Source organism: Notamacropus eugenii, chromosome 6, assembly GCF_028372415.1.
Source record: "Notamacropus eugenii isolate mMacEug1 chromosome 6, mMacEug1.pri_v2, whole genome shotgun sequence".
NCBI lineage: Eukaryota > Metazoa > Chordata > Mammalia > Diprotodontia > Macropodidae > Notamacropus > Notamacropus eugenii.
This window is the reverse complement of record NC_092877.1, coordinates 329,294,509-329,315,523: the sequence shown is the minus strand read 5'-3', so window position 1 is coordinate 329,315,523 and position 21,015 is coordinate 329,294,509. Positions and strand designations below refer to the sequence as shown.

The window sequence follows — 21,015 nt, the reverse complement described above, 5'->3', positions numbered from 1 at the left end:
AATATTGCAACGTACTATTTTGGTTTTGCATTTCATTTAACCTTTCTTCTAAGAATTTGGATTCTATACCATTTACTCTGTGTGTGTGTGTGTGTGTGTGTGTGTGTGTGTGTGTGTGTGTGCATACACATATGAATGTATTGCATAATATATTTGTACACTGCCATAATTTTTTCATCATCTTACAACTTCAAATGTTAATTTCCTAGTTATTCATTATTTGCATTCTAGTCTTATTCTCCTTTCTTAATTTTTAGTGGTTTGTCACGTTATACATCAAAAGACCTTGGATTAGTTTTGTTAGGAGGAAAGAATGAGTTGTTTCTTGAACATTTAAAGAATCATGGTACTCAGTTTTGCAGGGTAAGCAGTTTTCAGGTAGAAGATGATTTTCCTTTTGGGGCATTCTCATTTTAACCCTTCCCTTTTTGTAATTGTTGAGTAATCTTGTACAATTAAAATTGATGCTTTCTGATAAAAATTTCTTTGGAATATTTGCAAGATGTTATATTTGATAATCAGATTTGTGACTTGAGTATATATCAAAATACAAGGTTCCTTTTACCAGGTATCCTATGGATTTTATTAAGTTTTACTTTTCTGTTTTTTAAAAAAATTATTTTCCTCAGTTAACAGAAATACATATTCTGTCTTCTACTTCCATCCCCACTTCCAAAGAAAAAGAAAGAAAATGCCCTTAGAGCAAATATGCAGAATTTCACAAAACAAATTTCCACATTGACTGTGTCTCAAAAATGTGTATCACAGTCTTGACTCGCAGTTTATCAACTCTTGTTAGGGAGTTGGTCATTGCATTCTCAGAGTCCTTATGTCCTTCAAGTTGTTTTTCTTTACAATGTTGTTATCTTTATATAAACTACTCTTCTGGGCCCTCTTTCTGCACCAGTTCTTAGGTGACTTCTCAGATTTCTCTCAGGCCTCATTTCTTAACAGAACAATACTGTTCATATACTATAAATTAGCCATTCCTCACTTTATATGTACTACTTGTTATCTCAAAAAGAGATACTATTAATAATTTTTTGGATAGACTTCAAGAGATAATGGAGGAAAGGACCTTTGGCTTGCTGTGGTCCATGAGGTCACAAGAGTCAGACACAACTGAAAGACTAAAAAACAACATGAATATTTTTGTATATGTGGGTTCTTTTTCTCTTTCTCATATTGCTTAGTGAATGGGTATTCTCAGCTTAATACTGAAATAGTTCCAAAATGCTTTCCAGAGCAGTTGTGCTAGTTACCTAGTTTATACGGTACATCATTGTGATTGTTTTCCTTGCCTTCTGGCATTTGTCATTTTCCTTTTTGTTCAACTTTAACCATATGCTGTATGTGAAGTTGAATCTCAGAATTGCTGTGATTAACCTTTCTCTAATTATTATTGATTTGCATCATTTTTATTCATGGCTATAAATGGCATAGGTTTTTTTTCCCTTGTGCTGCCTGTTTCTTTGACCATTTATTAATTTGGGAATGATTCTTGTTCACATAAATCTGAATTAGTTCCTTTTAAGTCTTAGAAACAAGACCTTTATCAAGAAGTACCTGCAAAGATTCTCTGCCCCCTCTTCCTCATTTACCCCCCTTCTCTTCTAATTTTAGCTGCATTGTTTTTGTTTTTCTAAAATCTTTTTGATTTTATAATAGTGTGTGTGTATGTATGTATGCCATTTCTCCGTTTTCTAAAACCTTTTTCTCCATTCTATTTTTAATTTGTCATTTCTTCCTCTATCTATAGATCTGAGAGGTTATTTCTTTATTGCTCCTTTAATTTGTCTTCCTTTGTGTTATGTCATGTCTCCTATTTGGAGCTTAGCGTTGTATATATAGTGTGACATGTTGGTCTATACCTAGTTTTTGCCAGAGTGCTTTCCATTTTTTAGAGGTTTCTGTCATATGGTGAGTTTTTACTCCAATATCAACATATATTTGGGTTTATTAAATAAACAGTAGGCTAATGTGCTTATTTGTTTCTGTATATTGTATACCTTTACCGTTCCACTGATCAACTACTTTTTTATCCAGTATCAAATCATTTTGGTGATTACTAGTTTGTAGTATGGCTTAAAATCTAATACTGCCCCATTCCTTCCCACATTTTCATGATTTCCTTTGAAATTCTTGAATCCCCCTGTACTCAACCACTGTCAAAATGGAATTTATTAATTTTTTCTAGCTCTATATAGTAATTTGATTGGTGGCAATGAATTATTAATTTAGATAGTAATATTATTGGCTTAAAGAAATTAATGTTTCTTCGGTTACTTAGATCTATTTTCATCTGTGTGAAGAATGTTTATAGTTGTTTACAAAAGGTTCCTATGCCTGTCTTGGCATGCATATATTCCAAGGTATACATTTGTATACTTTAAATGGAATCTCTCTTGTACACACAGATACACGTTACCGTTTTTTGTTCAGTCATTTTCATTTGTGTCTGACTTTTTAACCTCGTTTCTGGTTTTCTTGACGCAGATGCTGGAGTGATTTGCCATATCCTTCAGGATATACATAACACATGTACACATATGCATATTTACAGATACATGTTGGTGTGTATGCATATGTTTATGTATAAGTATATGTGTATATACACATGCACATAAATATACATATGTGTGAATACATATACATGCATACAAATATACATACATACATGTGTGTTTTGTTTGTGTGCATGTATGCCATTTCTTTTTCCAGCTCAGGGTTACACAACTAGTAATCATCTGAGGCCAGATTTGAACTCAGAAGGGGAGGCTTTTTGACTCAAGACCCAGTGTTCTATTTCTGTCACCACCTAGCTTCTGGGTTTTGTTGATTATTTAGATATGCTGAATATGTATTTTTTTGTATCATTCAACTCTTCCATAGTTACTGTTTGGACTAATTTTTCATTGATTCTCCAGGATTGTTAAATAAAGCATTGTATCATATGTAAAAGGTGATAATTTTGTTTATTCTTGTATACTCTTTCCCTCAATTTTTCTATATCTATTTCAAATAGTAATGATGATAACGGTCATCCTTGTTTTACTTGTTGTTTGACTGGAAAGACCTCCAGTTTATCCCCATTACCTATAGAGGGAGAAGGGCAGGGTAGGAATAAGCATTTACATAGTACCTATTAAGTGCCTGATACTGTGCTCTAAGCACTTTACAAAATGGGTCTTATTTGATCCTTGCCACAACCTTTTGATGTAGGTGCTGTTATTTTAGTTTTACAGTTGAGGAAATGGAGACACACAGTGATTACGTGATTTGCTCAAGGTTACACAGTGAGGATGTATCTGAGGTTGATTTTGAAGTTGGGTTTTCCTGATTCCAGGTCCCACATTTTATTTACTACGCTGCCTAGCTGCTACTTAGCCAGAGCTGTTGGGTCTTGGTTTTATATAGGTACTAGTCATATTTTGGAAAGATCTGTTGATTTCTATGATCTTTCTCTTGCTCTTTTTTTTTTTTTTTATTAACAGGAATAAAGGATTGTTTCTTGTTAAGTGAGTGGGGAGCTAGGTGGCACACTGGATAGAGCGCTGGCTCTGGAGTCAGAAGAACCTGTGTTCAGTCTAGCCTCCTTTCAATAGCTGTGTGATCCTGGGCAAGTCACTTTAACCCTGTTTGCCCCAATTCCTCATCTGTAAACTGAGCTGGAGAAGGATGTGGCAAACCACTTGAGTATCTCTGCCAAGAAAATCGCAAGGACAGAAATTTTTTATGTTTTTTGTTGTTAGAATAATTTTTTTTTTAATTTCCTAGTTGAACTATACAGAATTCCTCATATAAATCCAACCTCATCATAATGTATAATCTTTATGAAATTTTTCAGTAGTCTCTTTGCTAATATTTTATTTAAAGTTTTTGCAGAATTATTAATTTTGTTCCCTTATTTTGACTTTCCTTGATTTAGTTGTCAAGACTGTATATCAGAAGGAATTTGTTAGAATACTTTTTCAATTTTTTAAAAACAGCATGTAGTATTTAAATTACTTTTTGTTTATATACTTGATGGAATTCACTTATAAATTCATCTAGTGTGTGGTTTTTGTTTTGAGGAACTCATTTATGACTTGTTCTGCATTAATTCCTCTTGTTAATAGCGTTTTTAAAAATTATTCTGTTTCATTTATATTATAAATTTTATTGGTGCATAGTTGGGCAAGTAATTTATTTTTTAAATACTATTTTCAATTACATGTAAGGACCATGTTTTAAACATTCATTAAAAAAAAATTTGAGTTCCAAATTTTCTCCTTACCTGTCCTCCCCCTTCCCTAAAATAGTAAGCAATTTAACATAGGTTATATATGTGTAATAGTGTTGATATATTTCCATGTTAATCATGTTGTGAGAGAAGAAACAGATCAAAAAGGCAAAAGCTACAAAAAAAAAAAAGAAATGAAAACCGTATACTTTGATCTGCAAACACCAATTTTACTGTTACTGTGTACAATGCTCTGATTCTCCTCACTTTGGCTATATAATGTATACATTGTGCCCCTGGTTCTGCTCACTTTATTCAGGTCAGTTCATATAAATCTTTTCTGGTTTTTCTGAAGTCCGTCCGCCTGCTCATCATTTCTTATAGCATAATAATATTCCATTATATTCATATACTGCAACTTGTTTAGCCATTCCCCAATTGATGGACATCCCCTCAGTTTCCAGTTCTTTGGAAAAAAGAGGTGCTATAAATATTTTTGTACATTGTGAGTCCTTTTCCCATTTGTATGATCTCTTTGGGATGCAACCTTAGAAGTGGTGTTACTGGGTCAAAGGGTATCCCTTAGGATTACTCTCTTAGATTTATCCTTATCTATTTGTTTTGTGTTTGTATTTCAGGATTTTCATGCAACTTTGGCTTTTTTTAATCAGGAATGTCTGGAGGTCCTTTATTTCATTAAAAAGGTCTGACAGAATCTTTGGACCCATTCTTAGAATGATGTTTTCAAAATGCATAAAATAAAACATCTAGAATTATAAAAGAAAGAGAATTTTAGTGAAAATAATAATGTAGTTTCCCCCCATCCAAATTCTTAAGATCCCCCTGAAATCTGTGTATAGATTACTTTGGGTTCTGTGGACCGTAAGTGAAGAATTTTTACCCCTGAAGGATCTGCAGTTTCTTTGGTGCGGGTACTCTTTACTCTTTACCTACCTCAAAGTCTGTCATGTGAAGATTTGTTATGGTCAAAAGCTTTTTCACTTTGAGGCCAGATAGATGAGCAGTTATTCTTACACAAGTCCATTTGCAAGAGTTACTTATTTCCATTTTGGTTTGCGGCACGCACCAGTCTTCTTTATACTGTGATGAAGCTTTAGAGATGACTTTGGGAGACAAATCTTAAAATTAGCATATGTGTATATACATACATACATACATATATATACATATATAATACTTCCTGATGAAAACTTTCTCTTACCAAACTTTTCTTACAAAATTTCAGTTGGAATTTGTTAGAAACAAAATGGTTATTGTGAAATTATTAAAAGCATAACAGTAGACCATGCCGTGCTGTTAAACTTTAGACATAGGAGTTGTGGGGTTGGGAAAGCAATATAAAGGAAGTAATTCAAATTAAAATTCATTTTCTGTTTTCAAAACACCAGAAAAAATGGAATGCCAAGCATTGAAGTCACTTAGCAATAATGAAAGTGTATTCTACAAAAGATCTTAAAAAACTACTCTTCCAGGTTAAGTAAATTTAAAATGAGTTAAGTAGTAAGGGAATTTAGTGCAATTTTTATGTAATAGTAAGTTTGTCTCAGAATTGTGTCTTAGAGTCCATTAGTTTATCATTTTGACATCACTGAATTTTCAAAATAGAGAGCTTTACTAATTGATATTTAATCTTTTAAAACCAAAAAAAATTGTAATGCTTATATACTATGTAAGGCCGATGTTTGAGGCAAAGAAAGCAAATAAAAATGATTCCAAGTTTAAAATACTATGTGTCTTATGTGATGACTCTGGTGTTTTATTTTCTTTTTCAGTCAAATTACAGAAAAGTAGAAAAAACTCTGGAGGTAGCACATTATTTGAGAATGGCTGTCAATAGGAAGACTTGTATGAAGTGGCTAACTATAGGAGTGTGCATGAAGAGTCAGTAAAACGCTGGTCAGATCAAGGCAGTGTTAGTGCCATCCTGTCAGTGCTGAAAGTGGATTAATTTATTGGAGGAACTTTTGTTTTTAGGAGACTTACTAGAAAATACCTTTTTAAAGCAAAATGGGTTAAGAAATTTTAAAAGTGAATTTTGGAAGTTTATGCGGAGTAGTGGAGAGATGGGACATGAGCTTCAGTGAAAAATTCTGTCCTTAAAATTAAGCAGTTCATTACTTTTAGTAGAATGGCACTGTTTTCTCTCATTCTTATCAATTTGACACAAGCTTTAGCTTAAATATCTGTTGGTAGCATTAAGGCGGGGTGCTAGATTTAGACTCTAGAATCTAGAGTTGGTACATTGTATTGGTATGATGAACCGATCTCTTTATTTTTTTTCTGGGCCTCAGGTTCTTCATTTATGTGTTGAGGGACTTGGATTAAATGACCTCTCAGGTTCCTTCTGTGTCTAAATCTGTGATCCACTGGGTTTGTTTTTTAATAGTTTATGAATATTGATTCCACAATTGCAAATACAATCCTGTAAAAGAGACTACAATAATTCTTCCAATAAATAAGTTATTTTGGCCAAAAATTAATTTATGCCAGTGCTAGAAAAATGGATTCAACATTGAAAATTCCACTATATATATTTTTAAATTTATTTATTTTTTATTTAACTTTTAACATTCATTTTCACAAAATTTTGGGTTCCAAATTTTCTCTCCTTTTGTCCCCTCCCCCCACCCCAAAACACCGAGCATTCTAATTGCCCCTATCACCAATCTGCCCTCTCTTCTATCATCCCTCTCTGCCCTTGTCTCCATCTTCTCTTTTGTCCTGTAGGGCCAGATAACTTTCTATACCCCTTTACCTATGTTTCTTGTTTCCTAGTAGCAAGAACAGTACTTGACAGTTGTTCCTAAAACTTTGAGTTCCAACTTCTCTTCCTCCCTTCCTCCCCACCCCTTCCCTTTGGAAGGCAAGCAGTTCAATACAGGCCATATCTTTGTAGTTTTGCAAATGACTTCCATAATAGTCGTGTTGTATAAGACTAACTGTTTTTCTCTCCATCCTATCCTGCCCCACATTACTTCTCTTCTCTCTTTTGATCCTGTCCCTCCCCATGAGTGCTGACCTCAAATTGCTCCCTCCTCCCCATGCCCTCCCTTCCATCATCCCCCCCACTCTGCTTATCCCCTTATTCCCCACTTTCCTGTATTATAAGATAGGTTTTCATACCAAAATGAGTGTACATTTTATTCCTTCCTTTAATGGAATGTGATGAGAGTAAACTTCATGTTTTTCTCTCACCTCCCCTCTTTTTACCTCCACTAAAAAGTCTTTTGCTTGCCTCTTTTATGAGAGGTAATTTGCCCCATTCCATTTCTCCCTTTCTCCTCCCAATATATTTCTCTCTCACTGCTTGATTTCATTTTTTTAAGATATGATCCTATCCTCTTCAATTCGGGGTGTGTGTGTGTGTGTGTGTGTGTGTGTGTGTGTGTGTGTGTGTGTGTGTGTGTGTGTGTGTGTGTGTGTGTGTGTGTGTGTGTGTGTGTGTGTGTGTGTGTGTGTGTGTAATCCCACCCACTACCCAGATACTGGAAAGTTTCAAGGGTTACAAATATTATCTTTCCATGTAGGAATGTAAACAGTTCAACTTTAGTAAGTCCCTTATGACTTCTCTTTGCTGTTTACCTTTTTAAGCTTCTCTTGATTCTTGTGTTTGAAAGTCAAATTTTCTTTTCAGCTCTGGTCTTTTCATCAAGAATGCTTGAAAGTCCTCTATTTCACTGAAAGATAATTTTTTCCCTGAAGTGTTATACTCAGTTTTGCTGGGTAGGTGATTCTTGGTTTTAGTCCTAGTTCCTTTGACTTCTGGAATATCCTATTCCATGCCCTTCGATCCCTTAATGTAGAAGCTGCTAGATCTTGTGTTATCCTGATTGTATTTCCACAAAACTTGAATTGTTTCTTTCTAGTTGCTTGCAATATTTTCTCCTTGACCTGGGAACTCTGGAATTTGGCCACAATGTTCCTAGGAGTTTCTTTTTTTGGATCTCTTTCAGGCAGTGATCTGTGGATTCCTTGAATACTTATTTTGCCCTCTGGTTCTAAAATTTCAGGGCAGTTTTCCTTGATAATTTCATGAAAGATGATGTCTAGGCTCTTTTTTTGATCATGGCTTTCAGGTAGTCCCATAATTTTTAAATTGTCTCTCCTGGATCTATTTTCCAGGTCAGTTGTTTTTCCAATGAGATATTTCACATTATCTTCCATTTTTTCATTCTTTTGGTTTTGTTTTGTGATTTCTTGGTTTCTCATAAAGTCATTGGCCTCCATTTGCTCCATTCTAATTTTTAAAGAACTATTTTCTTCAGTGAGCTTTTGAACTTCCTTTTCCATTTGGCTAATTCTGCTTTTGAAAGCATTCTTCTCCTCATTGGCTTTTTGAACCTCTTTTGCCAATTGAGTTAGCCTATTTTTCAAGGTGTTATTTTCTTCAGCATTTTTTTGGGCCTTCTTTAGCAGGGTGTTGACCTGCTTTTCATGCTTTGCTTGCATCTCTCTCATTTCTCTTCCCAGTTTTTCCTCCACCTCTCTAACTTGATTTTCAAAATCCTTTTTGAGCTCTTCCATGGCCTGAGCCCATTGGGTGGGCTGGGATACAGAAGCCTTGACTTCTGTGTCTTTCCCTGGTGCTAAATATTGTTCTTCCTCATCAGAAAGGAAGGGAGAAAATACCTGTTCACCAAGAAAGTAACCTTCTCTGGTCTTATTTTTTTTCGCTTTTCTGGGCATTTTCCCAGCCAGTGACTTGACTTCTGAGTGTCCTCTCCACCTCCACCTCCACCTGGCGTCCAGATCTGCCCAGCCAGAGCTTGGGGTCTGAGATTCAAATGCTGCTTCCCAGCCTTAGGGCTTTTGGCCTGGGTGGGGCTGCTATTCAGTGTGAGATTAAGTTTAGGTGCTCAGGTGGGGGCAGGGCCGCCTCTCTGGCTCAGTGCCCTCAGGGGGTTTATGCAGAGACCTTTAACAATGGATCTGGGCTCCTGCCTGCTTGGGGAGCCCCTGTCTGCTCCTGCCTCTGCTGCTGCCTCCCGAGGGGGCCTGAGTTATGGGGGCACCCCACTCCCCTCTTGGCAAGCCGAGAAGACCCTCTCACCAACCTTTGGGGCCTGCGCGGACGCTGGAGATTCCGTCCCTGAAGCCCGCTCAGATCCGCTCCTCTCCGTGCCGCACAGCCAAGGCAGGGGTGGGCTTGGGTCCGGGGCGCGAGGGACCTTTTGCGAGAGGTTTTCAGGGCTCTCTGGAACAGAAATCTCATCTGCTCTGTTGTTCTGTGACTTCTGCTGCTCCAGAATTTGTTGGGAATTCGTCTTAACAGGTATTTTATGGGCTGTGGGTTCGGAGCTAGCGTATGTGTGTCTTTCTACTCCGCCATCTTGGCTTCGCCCCCCGAAAATTACACTATATTAACCACATTAAGAACACAAAACATTCAAAACTGCCTGATTATCCCAATAGAAGCAGAAAAAACCCTTTACAAAACACAATCCCCATTAATGCTAAAATCTCACAGACCATGGGTATAGAGAGCACTCTTAAAAAACATGAAAAGCATCTCTCTGAAATCAAAAGAAAGGGTTTACTACATATACAATGAGTGTATAGTAGAACCCTTCCCAATAAATGAGAGTAAAGTAAGAGTGTACTTTAATCATACTTTTAACTATTAATAGCAATAAAATATGAGAAAAAAGTTATATACATATAGTTGAAAAAGGCAAAAACTATTCTTATTTCCTAATGTTATGATAATTTACCTGGGAAATCCTAGAGAATCCTCAAATATTTTAATTGATGTAATAGAGATCTTCAGCAAATTTCAAGGCTAGAAAATATGCCCTCACAAATCAACTGAATTTTAATTCCACTGGTTTTAAGTAATCAATCTTGTTTATTATTGTTGAGTGGGATAGGTTTAATGAAGACTTCTCAGATTGTAATTCTTCTCCCAGGGGTGAGGTAAAACCTAGAGGCTCAAGGTTACAATATTTTTAGAATAGAATAGTTCCATATAAGGATATAAAACTGTGTAGTGTATTAGGGTCTCAATGATTGGATAAAACTTACATAATTCCTCAATGTCTTCATTTCAGAAGGGATTGGTTAGATTTCTTGTCTAGAATGTAAGATCATATTCTCAGCTAATGAGGATAATGGTCAGTGGGGGGAGGAGGGACTTGCGTTAGGGTCTATATAAATCACTGCCCTTTTCTTTATCTTTGTTGTTCCTACTCCTACAGGTTAGCCCCGCTTCTCAAGAATCGAGTAAATCACTTTTCTGTCATCACTTTGAGAGGCCTCTGAGTAATTGATTTATGTAGGGACCTGAGCCATCCCACACATTGTGCATTGTTTGAAGAGAAATTTAATTGGAGCTAAATGAGTGTTTAGAAAAGTTAAGGGAAGGTAGCCATTATAGCCAGCTTTTGGTTCTGATAATTTTTGGTTTCAATTTGAATGACTTAATTTCTCAGAAAAGCTTAAAATTTCAGCTTAAATTTTTACACGGCATCTTAATAAGTAGCAAAGTTTATAGCAAGTTGTGACGGTCAAGGTTGTTGGTGTGTTTAGCCATTCCACACTGCCTTCGGTATGGTTGTCTGAGCCAGTACCTTTTTAATGTTAAGGATCTTATTAACAGCAAAATAACCCGTTCTATTTACATACAGTTTTGATTAATGAGAAATTCTTTACACTGAGCTAAAATCTGATGCTCTGTAATTTCTGCCTACTCTGTCTTCCGTAAATATTTCACACAGCATTCCTTCAAACATTTGAAGACAAATATTATTTCTAAAGGTTTTTCACCAATCTTTTCAACCTGTTACTATGACCTTGGTTTCTGGTATCTTAAATTTGCATTGGGTTCTTCTTAAAATGTGGCGCTTTGATTTGAGCACAGTAATACTTCTCAGGTGTAGTTAACTATAACACGCTTGTGGAAAAATTAAGATCTATCCAAGTAATAAAACTCAACTTTACTTCTGATTATAATTATTTTTTTCCTTTTGTCATGGTCCAGGCCTGCACAACCTGTGGCATGCCGAAGAATTTCAGGCGGCCTGCAGAAGATGTAGAGTAAAACATTTTTCATTTTTTTGATGGTTTCTGGAAATCCTTTGGTGTGCCTATGGGCCACAGGTTGTTTAGACCTTTTATAGTTATTCCTAGCAAAAGTTCACTAGTATTTATTTTCAAAGAGGTAAACATAGTTAGAGGAACTTGAGAGTTTTAGTTGGCTTGTTTTGTTTTTGGTGGATCGAGTGATTCAGTGGCTAATTAAAGACTTTAGTTGGTCAGTAACATTTCTAGTACACACTGCAGACTCTGGGACATGAAGATGAGTTTTAGTTGATTGATTCTCTTTAGAGAACAGGGTACCCTCTTCAAGCATGACCCACCCATCTTATTGGAACCTTTCACCTTTTCTTAGTGTTAGTTTCTGGAGTCATATCGATCTTTCCAGAGCCCTTATCAGGAAGACTTTCTGAGAACAGGCAATGTCTTCCTTTTTTTAAAGAGCAAAAATATTTAACATATGATGATATTTTATTTTTGGTCTTGGACTTTCTTAGGTTTTATGATTCTGCTGTGGCCTTGCAAGTTTAGTCTATACCAAATTGTTTACTGGAATAGATTGTGAACTTTAATTCTGTGACATGAGGAAGGGAATAAGTACCAAAATACTGTCATTATTTTTGTTCTTTGATTTATAAAATGACAAAATTTTAGAACAGCAAAAAGGAGGGGGGGGGGCCTTAGAGATTTGTTCATAAGAAAAATATTATGTAGGGATTGGTATTAGATAACATTTCTTGCCTGCAGTGGTAGGTACATTATAGATGCTCAACAAATATTGTTAAATAATGGGTTAATTTTAGTCTGTTAATTGAAACATGACTTGGAGACATTTCAGGGTTATATGCATTTAGTGAATGTCGAGTTTCTTCAGGGGAGTAGGTTCTTCTCTTTTTAGTTGACCTTCATAACTTTCCAAGTCAATTTCTGGTACGTTAATGGACTGTTTTTCTTGCTTATATTTTTAGTTAATAAGTTTTCGGACTTGTGACAGTTAATTCAGTTGTGGTTTGCACTCTTCTAATTGTAGTTGAAAACTAATCTCTTCTAAGCTGTTAGGGGAATACAAAGAAAGACCACTTATTAATTTGATTCCTATTCCATCTAAATTAGCAGAGTTCATCTCTCCTACTCAGTTTATAGGCTTTTTCAACTTGAGATATTTTTTGGTAGCATTTAGTTTTTAAACATCTTGTTAACTAGAAAATATGCTTATTTGTTGGCTATGGCAGTGTCAACTGAGGAAGGCTGGACAGAAGGCAGTCCCAGAAGGTGCTAAACTCACGGGTGTGGCTACTACTACCAGTCAGGGAGCAACTTATCAGTTCTGTTTTGGTATACCAAGGTCGCAGAAGTCCAACTAACAGGTAAAAATTAAATTGTGATTTGTCCTTAAGTGCTTAAAATACAAGTTAATTTCTACTTTTTAATGTTATATACTGATTTGTAGTTTAAATGTCAGGTTTTGTCAAAATAGCACTTTGGGATATTGGAAATCTATCCAGTATATAATTATTTGGCACGTAGTTTTGTTGGACTTATTTTAGAATTTTAGTAAATATATTATAAGTACATTTCTAAGAGATTCTATGTGCAAAAATACATTGATGACCCTGTTTGAAACATTATTAAGCTAATGAAGTTTCCACAACAAATTTCTTAAGGGTTTCAAGTAGGTTTTTTTGGTTATACTTTTAGAACTGTCATATGTTAAAAATATAAAAAGAATTTAAAAAAATAAAACATTTGATTGAAAGGGTAGATTTTCAGTGATTCAGTTCAAGGAAACTGTTGCTAAAGCTTTCCTTAAAGAGCAAGCTATTGCATAAGTTTTTTGAGGCATTCATAAAAACTGTAAGATTTTTATTTTATTTAAAAACAAAGGAAAAATTTAGTGTATATTTATATATATATGTATATATATAAAATATAATCAGACTGCTCTCATGAGCTACTCATGCACCCTCATATTGACTGTCAGAAAAGGGTATTAGGGTAGCTGTGGGGCATAGAGGAGATATGTTGCCTGAATTTAGTTAATGTGGAAGTAGGAGTGACTGATGCCTGTCATCTGGGAATTTATAGCTTTTCTATGGAGATATTTGTTATGTTTTTATTTCTTTTTTAAAGAAACATCTCTAACATTTCCCCCAGTATTCCTTTACCTGCACTTCCCACAAAACCATCCCCACATAACAAGTAGTATTTTTCAAAGGTGAAAAAAGAAAAAGGGAAAAATCTTACAGAACAGTACAGTGAAAAAAATCTAAAATCATATGTGCAGTACACAACACTTGTAAGACTTCCCATTGCTGCAGACAGCAAACAGTGGACTTGGGAGGGTCTTCTTACATCTCATTTTGAGCCATACTTGCTCTTTATAAATATGCAGTGTTCACTTTTGATTTACTTTTTTGGCTTCTTTTTATTTACATTGTTGTAGCCACTGTGTGTAGCAGCTAGGTGGTGAAGTGGATAGAATGCTGGGCCTGAAGTTAGGAAGACTTATCTTCCTGAATTCAGATTTGACCTCAGATGTTATTTTGGGTGTGATCCTGGACAAACCACTTAAATTCTGCTTGCCTCCATTTCCTGAGCACTTGGGGTTCTTAAGAGAGAGTTGAGGAGAGAGTGCTTTGCAGTCATGGTGGCCAACCATGTCATAGAGACTAGTTATGGAATAGTTAACTTGTCTGGAATGTTGAGCTTGTGAGAGGAATTACTGCATAATAGTAACAATAGAAAGGTAAGGTCATAGGAGCATAGATTTAGCAGGGACTTGGGAGACCATATTGTCTAGCATCCTCATTTGTACAGAAGAGGAAATGTTAAGGCCCAGGAAGCATAAATGACTTTCCCAGGAGGACCACAAAGCGAGACTGCTGAAAGGCTTTACATATCAAATATAGTAGTGTGTGTGGAATCCCAGAGGAACTGGGGAATGACATGTGGTCAGAGACTACCACTTTAAAAATACCAGTTTGACACTATGCGGGGGATAGTTTAGAGACAGGACAGAGATCAAGTAAGAGACTTGTAATGATGCAGTTGAGAGGACATAGTCTGAACTCTTAGATGGTTTCTGTGTGAACGTAACCAGAAAAAGATGGAGTCTAGAGATGTTGATTTACCTTCAGGACTTAGTAGCTACTTGGATATAATGGGTGAAGGAGCATGGCTTTGCTTAACTTGAAAGTGTGGGTTATTGGAAGAATAGTGGCACCTTTACAGAGTTAGAAAATTTGGGAATAGATGGATAAATTTTTATGGAAATAGTATAAGTTTTGAGTTTTGCATAAACATCTAAGGGGAAATGTACAGTTCATCGGTAAGCTGAGACTAGAGCTCAGGAGAAAGACCAAGCCTGGATATATAAATCTGGTATCATTTACATAGAAGTGAGGATTTAACCTTGGGAGCTGATGAAATCATCGAAAGAGTAGGTCTATAGAGAGAGAAGAGCTCTTAGGACAGAGCCTAGGGTACATCTTACTTCAGGAATAAAAGTAGAAAAAAATTACTTATTGCATAGCAATGTCTATGTTATTGATAAATGAGATGTTTCACATAAGTTGAATTTTCAAAAAATTGGAATCATAAATTATGCATAGAGTATGAATTTTAAAAAATATGAACTTTCTGTCTTTAAGTGCCAGTCATATAGTACTTTCAGCATTTTTGCTGGAACTTTAATGGACTTAATTCATTAGCTGTAAGTCTCTGATTATCTTTTACACTGCTTTTGATGCAAAAGAGAGCTTTCTGGAATTCATCATATAATTTTCAATAAACAATATACAAAGTGTAATATAATAATTCCTTGCTTTTTGACTCAGGGTTGTTTGACATGTCAGTTACTGTTGCTGTTTTGTGCTGTAATATTTTGATAGCATCATTATGAAGTTTTTACCTTGATAATAAATGCTAAAAACATTGCTTTTTTTGAGTTCTTTAATTATGAATTGTTACTGTAAATGACTCTACCTTTAACAGTTTCCTGACCTAAGTTGTTTTGCTTCTAATATGCTTTAGCCATTCATTAAGATTGTAGATTGTTGTGAGGGCCTTAGAAGTTTACCTATCAGATTCCAATATTTCTGCAACTCTGCCTCCTTTCTTAAAGAAATAAAAGGAAAAGGAGTTGTAAATCTTAAAGTGGTATGTGAGTATAAACTTTTATTTACTTATTAATTTAGCTACTCTAATATCATTTTTGCTTATTTCTACAATGTAGCCTATGTTTCCATTAATTGAGATTAGTAGATAAAAGATGACTGATCAAGAATTTTACTGTATGTATAATCAAACTCAATTATTTTATTTGAATTATTTATAGTGAAACTTAATTCCTGTTCAGCATTCCCCATGTAATTTAGTATTACCTATGTAATTTAGCATATTTCTGAGTTTCCTGCTACTGCTAGCAATTGTATATTTAGAAAATGTCCGTTAATTTTGAGACTTGCTTAAATAGAGATTTGGTAGAAAAATAACAAATTTGGGCCAGTTTTCTTTTTAATAGCCATAACACATTTCATTATTAACACAATTTTTATACTCACATCACTAATAAAATATGTTTTTATTTATAGTACAGTTTTAGAATGATTTGGGTGAATTTTGAATTGTGTATTTAGAGCTGAAAGAGATGTTAAGAGCAGTCTCCAGTCCAACCACCTTGTTTTCTGCTTGATGACATAGGGTGACTGGCCCAAGGTCTTGCAGCCATTTTAATTAAGTCCAGTGCTGGAGGTCTTCCTGACTACTAAGTTCAGTGCCTTATCATCCACTATGCCATGCTGCCTCATTAGGTGATAATGCTTTTACTTTAGCAGCAAATTCTTAATCATCTTTGTAATGAGAAGCAAACAGGAGTGTATGGCAGAGCAGTAAATAACATGGGAACTTTTTGAAATACTTAGAAATTTTCTGGTAGAAGATAGACAGTTTTAATATTCCATCCCTCATAATCTTAAACTTTGATTGTTTTCCCTGTTTGATTGTTTGCCGATTTTGCCAGTGAGGGAGTGGAGGGAAGAACCGATATCTAGGTGGCTGGCAGGGGGCTTGGGGTGGGAAGTAAGGCCCATTGTGGAGCATGCTGCAGGCGCTCACCTCAAAATGGGGGGAGCCTTCTTCTGATTCCCCAGCTGCTAATGCCTTCCCTCCCAGACTACCTTGTATTTAGCTCACTTGGTGTGTATTTTTATTTATTAACTTTATGTTGATGCTGTGCATGGTTTATTTTGTTTATTTGAAGTTTTCTCCATGCTCTCATACATTCTGTGCTGTCATCTTTTGGAGTTCTGATTTCACTTTAAAAACTTTGATTAAGCAAGCATTTATTAAAGCAGTGTGCCAGTTTATGCTTCTTGAATACAAAGAGAAAAATGAAACGCTCATACTTCCTGCTCTCCAGGAGCTTCGTATCTAAAGAACCACTTGTTGCTTTGTATCTCAGGTGGCATCATTCTTTTCCAGACTGATATGATGTCAGGTGTATTGTAATCATTTTCTTGTTGTATTCACTGCTTTGGGGGACAGTTACTAGTTTTGCATTTTTGGGGAGGAGTGTGGGGGTAGAGTGTGGTCTTTTCCATAGTTAGCACTATGTCTGGTTTACAGTGGGTGCTTAGTAAATGCTTACTGACTGTTGGAACACAGACCTTTTATTTCCATTTTATATCAGAATTACTTTTAACAGTCTTGTCTGTTGTAAAACAGTCTGGATGCTTACAAGTTATTAGAACTGTATAACCAAACAGTGTTCTTGTTGTGGGGTGCTTATCTCTGTTAATAGATTGAAGGACTTTTGCCTTGAAACAATACTTTATTAAAACTGTACTTAACTTTCTGAGATCACTAATGTGATTTTTGCCATCTATTCTTTAGATAACTAGCAATCTCTGATATTGGGTCTGACTACTATGAAATCTTTTTCTTTTTCCCTCCTAGTAATAGACTGTCTTTAACCCAGTAATAAAGGGTTTTTTAGATTGATTTTATTTTAAATATTTATCCAGATACTTTGTGTAGTTTTGGTTTTGTGATTTTAGATTTGGTCATACTCTGGCTGTTAAATTATTCTCCAGCCTTGTCTCAGGCAGTGTTTTAGGTCTTGGGGATTCAGAGACAAAGCAAAATACTTCTGACCTTTGAGTTGCTTCCATTTACAGAGATTGCAAGCTAGTAACAGAAGAGGAAGGTGACAAGCATTTGTGGGAACTATGAAAGGCCTCTTTCAGTTGGTGGTGCTTGAGTTGAGTCTCAGATGAAAGCAGAGTTTTCTAGTCAGAAAGGTGAGGCAAGAGTGCATTTTAGGCATAGAGATAGCTAGATGCAAGGTGGAGTGTTGTATATGAGGAATAGAGAGAAGGCCAGTTTGTCTAAGAGAGTAAGCTATAGTAATGCTGTAATGGTAGGACAGCATCAATCAGGAGCTGTTGCAGTAACCATGAAGTAGTTGATGATGGAGATGGCTATAGGTGGTCTTTATGTGGAGACAAGGGTACTTAAGGGAAACATAGTGATTACATGTGTGACTGTACAGAAGGATGATTGTGATATCAACAGAAATTGGAAGCTTGGAAGAGAGAGGGGTAGGTTTGAGGAAATGATTGAGTTCAGTTTTGGACATGTTGAGTTTGAGGTGTCTGGCAGATATCCATTAGGTATTTGGTGACAGATGCTAGGGAGATGAGCAGGAAAGTACCCACATGGGGTCACAGTGGTAAAGTTCAGTGAGTCAGAAACAGAGCTGGTGGTGTGGAATGTAGGATTCTTAGCCTGAGTCTTTTCCCAAAATGGAAACCTTGGAAGGAACTTGCCAATGGAAGAATGGGTCAGGGTAGGGTAGGAGATGTTCTAGGGTGAGATAGTAAGGTAAGTAAGGTAGTGAAGTCCAGAGAGTCAGAAATCCAACAGAAAGTTGGAGTGGAAAAAATCATGCTACAATTGTGACTGGGTCCAACACAAATTTATATTAATACAACCTTGACTAGGCCTTCACTGCTGTTAGGTAATTGTATCCTATCTCCCTTATCAACTCAGTATCCCATTCTCTACAGCTAGTCTTCTAAAACTTTTCCTCCCTCCTCAAACCTCCTATTGCACCTTTCTCTCCCCCCTCCGCCCCCACTGGGCTGAGAACCTCACATTACATTTTTACGGAAAAAATGGAAGCCATTGTCTGTGAACTCCCTCTTCTCCCTTCTTCCTTACCTTCTATCACTCAGGTTCTTTCTGCCTCTCTACCTTACCAAAACTTACCCTATTTCTGTTCAAGTGATCTCATTTCGTCCTGTCTCCTCCAACAGGCTGCCCCCTGTCATTCCTATTCATTTGGACATGTTGTTCCCTAGTTACTTATTTTCAATTTCTCTCCGACCACAGGTTCCTTTCTTACTGCCTATGATTATACCCATGTCTTTCTCATTCTGAAAAACCCGTTATGTCCTATATCTCTTGCGACTTTTGTAGGGAAATTCCTGGATATAATAGGCCTCCACTCTCTATCCTCTCACTGTCTTCTTAACACCTTACAGTCTAATTTTGGACCTTATCATTCCACCAAAACTGCTAAATGATCTAAGTTACTAAATGATCTTTTAGTTGTCAGAGCCAGTGGCTTCAGTCCTCATTCTTCTTGATCTCCCTGAGGCCTTTGACATCATTGGTTGCTCCTCTGATATTCTTTAGGTTTTCAGGACACCACTCTGTCCTCATTTTCCTCCTACCTGACTGTCTGCCTGTTCCTTCTCTGCCTGCTTGTTGGATGCTCTTTCAGATGACATCCCTTTAACCATAAGTGTCCTTCAGGATTATGTCCTGGGCTCTCTTAACTCTTAGTGATCTCATCAGCTTCCATGGATTGAATTACTATCTCTCCCTGCTGATTCTCAGATCTTCCTCTGCTGCCCTCCAATCTTTTATATCCAACTGTCTTTTAGACGTCTTGTCTAGTAGACTACTTCAACTCAATGTGTCCAAAATGGACTTTATTATTGTTTAAGTATTCTTCTCATCACCATAGTTAGGCAAAATACTTTCTTCCATTTTCAGTGTATTGTTTGTTTTAAATTTTCTTTATTCACTCTGAACTTGAATACAAAAAAAATTCATAAAATTTTTTTTTACAGCATTACACAGAGGATTCAATATGAAACCATGACCCTCCATTTCACAGTTTAATTTTTTTGAAAAAGCTATGTAATGCTGCTGCTGCTACTACTGCTACTACTGCTACTACTGCTACTACTACTACTACTACTACAACACATTGTTTTCTAAACTACCCTGCCTTTCTCTGCATCCTTCTGAGTTTTCTTTTCTTCTCTGCTGTGTACTTGTAATTTTTTTTCTTCCCTTCCTCCATTCCCCCACCCCACATTAGAGATGGCCACCATTAGACCCATGCATGTATGAATATGTAAAACATAGTATATATGCTTCTGTTTATCAGTTGTTTCTCTGGAGGTGGATAGCATCTTCTTTTGTAGGTCCTTTGTAGTTGATTTATAAAACTCATAATAACTTAAGTCATTCACAGTTGTTCTTTAAACAGTATTGCTGTTACTGCATACAACATTCTCTTGGCTGTGCTCATTTCACTCTTCATTATTACCTTTAAATCCTAATCAACCAGTTCATTATTTCTTAGAGTATTAGTAGTATTCTTTCACAATTATATATCAAAACTTGTTTAGCCATTCTCTGATTAATTATTGGGCATCCCCTCAATTTCTGGTTCTTTGCCACTGCAAAGAAAGCTTCTATAAATATTTAGAAGACGTGAGTTCTTTTCCTTTTTCTCTAGCTGTCTTTGGAAACAGACCTATTAGTGATATTACTGTGTTAAAGGGTATAGGCAGTTTAATAACTCTGGGCATAATTCCAGATTGCTCTCAAAATGGTTGAATCAGTTCTGTTCACAGTTCAGTTTGTTTACATCCCTCCTAACATTTGCCATTTTAGCAAATCTAATAGGTATGAGATTGTATCTCAGAATTGTTTTAATTTCCATTTCTCAGATCAATAATAATTTAAAACGTTTTTCCATATTTTATATATGGTTTTGATTTCTTTATCGAAAAACTACCTGTTCATATCTTTTGACCACTTCACATTTGGGGAATGGCTCATTCTCATAAATTTGACAAAGTTACCAATGTATTTGAGATTTGAGACCTTTATCTGAGAAATTGTATATAAAATTCCCCCCATTTTTCTGCTTTCTTTTTGGTGGTTTTATTTGCATAAATCATTTTTTAATTTTAATCTTACACTCCATAGTGCTCTGATCTCTTGTTTATTCATAAATTCTTCTATCCATAAGTCTGATAAGAAGTATGTTCCATATTCTTCTAATTTTCTTATGATATCTCCCTTTATATTTAGGTCATGTATTCATTTTAGTATATTTAGTAAATAGTGTAAGTTATTGATCTATGCCCATTTTCTGCTAGATTGCTTTCCAGTTTTCCCAACAATTTTTACCAGATAATAAGTTCTTATCCCAAGAACCTAAATCTTTATTTGTCAAACACAAGATTGCTATAATCACTTACTGCTGTGTATTTTATGCCTGCTCTGTTTCACTAATCTAGCCCGTACTCGAAAATTTTGATCATTACTGCCTTTTAATATATTTTAAGATCCAGTACTGCTAAATCAATTCCTTTGATATTCCTCATCTTTTGTTTTCCTATATAAATTGTTACTTTTTCGACCTCAATAAAATA

The 21,015-nt window shown here is 35.7% G+C and overlaps 1 protein-coding gene across 23 annotated transcripts in view; it reads left to right on the top strand.

Moving 5' to 3' along the window:
• Positions 1-21,015, top strand: part of TRIP12 (thyroid hormone receptor interactor 12) — a 184,037-nt gene that overhangs the window by 40,796 nt on the left and 122,226 nt on the right. For 12 of the 23 annotated variants that reach the window (XM_072618087.1, XM_072618102.1, XM_072618088.1 and 9 more), the window contains exon 2: positions 12,508-12,642. The exons of the other annotated variants lie outside the window; for them this stretch is intronic. The gene's annotated coding sequence lies outside the window, so the exon portion shown is untranslated. The remainder of the gene's footprint in view (positions 1-12,507; positions 12,643-21,015) is intronic. 23 annotated transcript variants of the gene reach the window in all.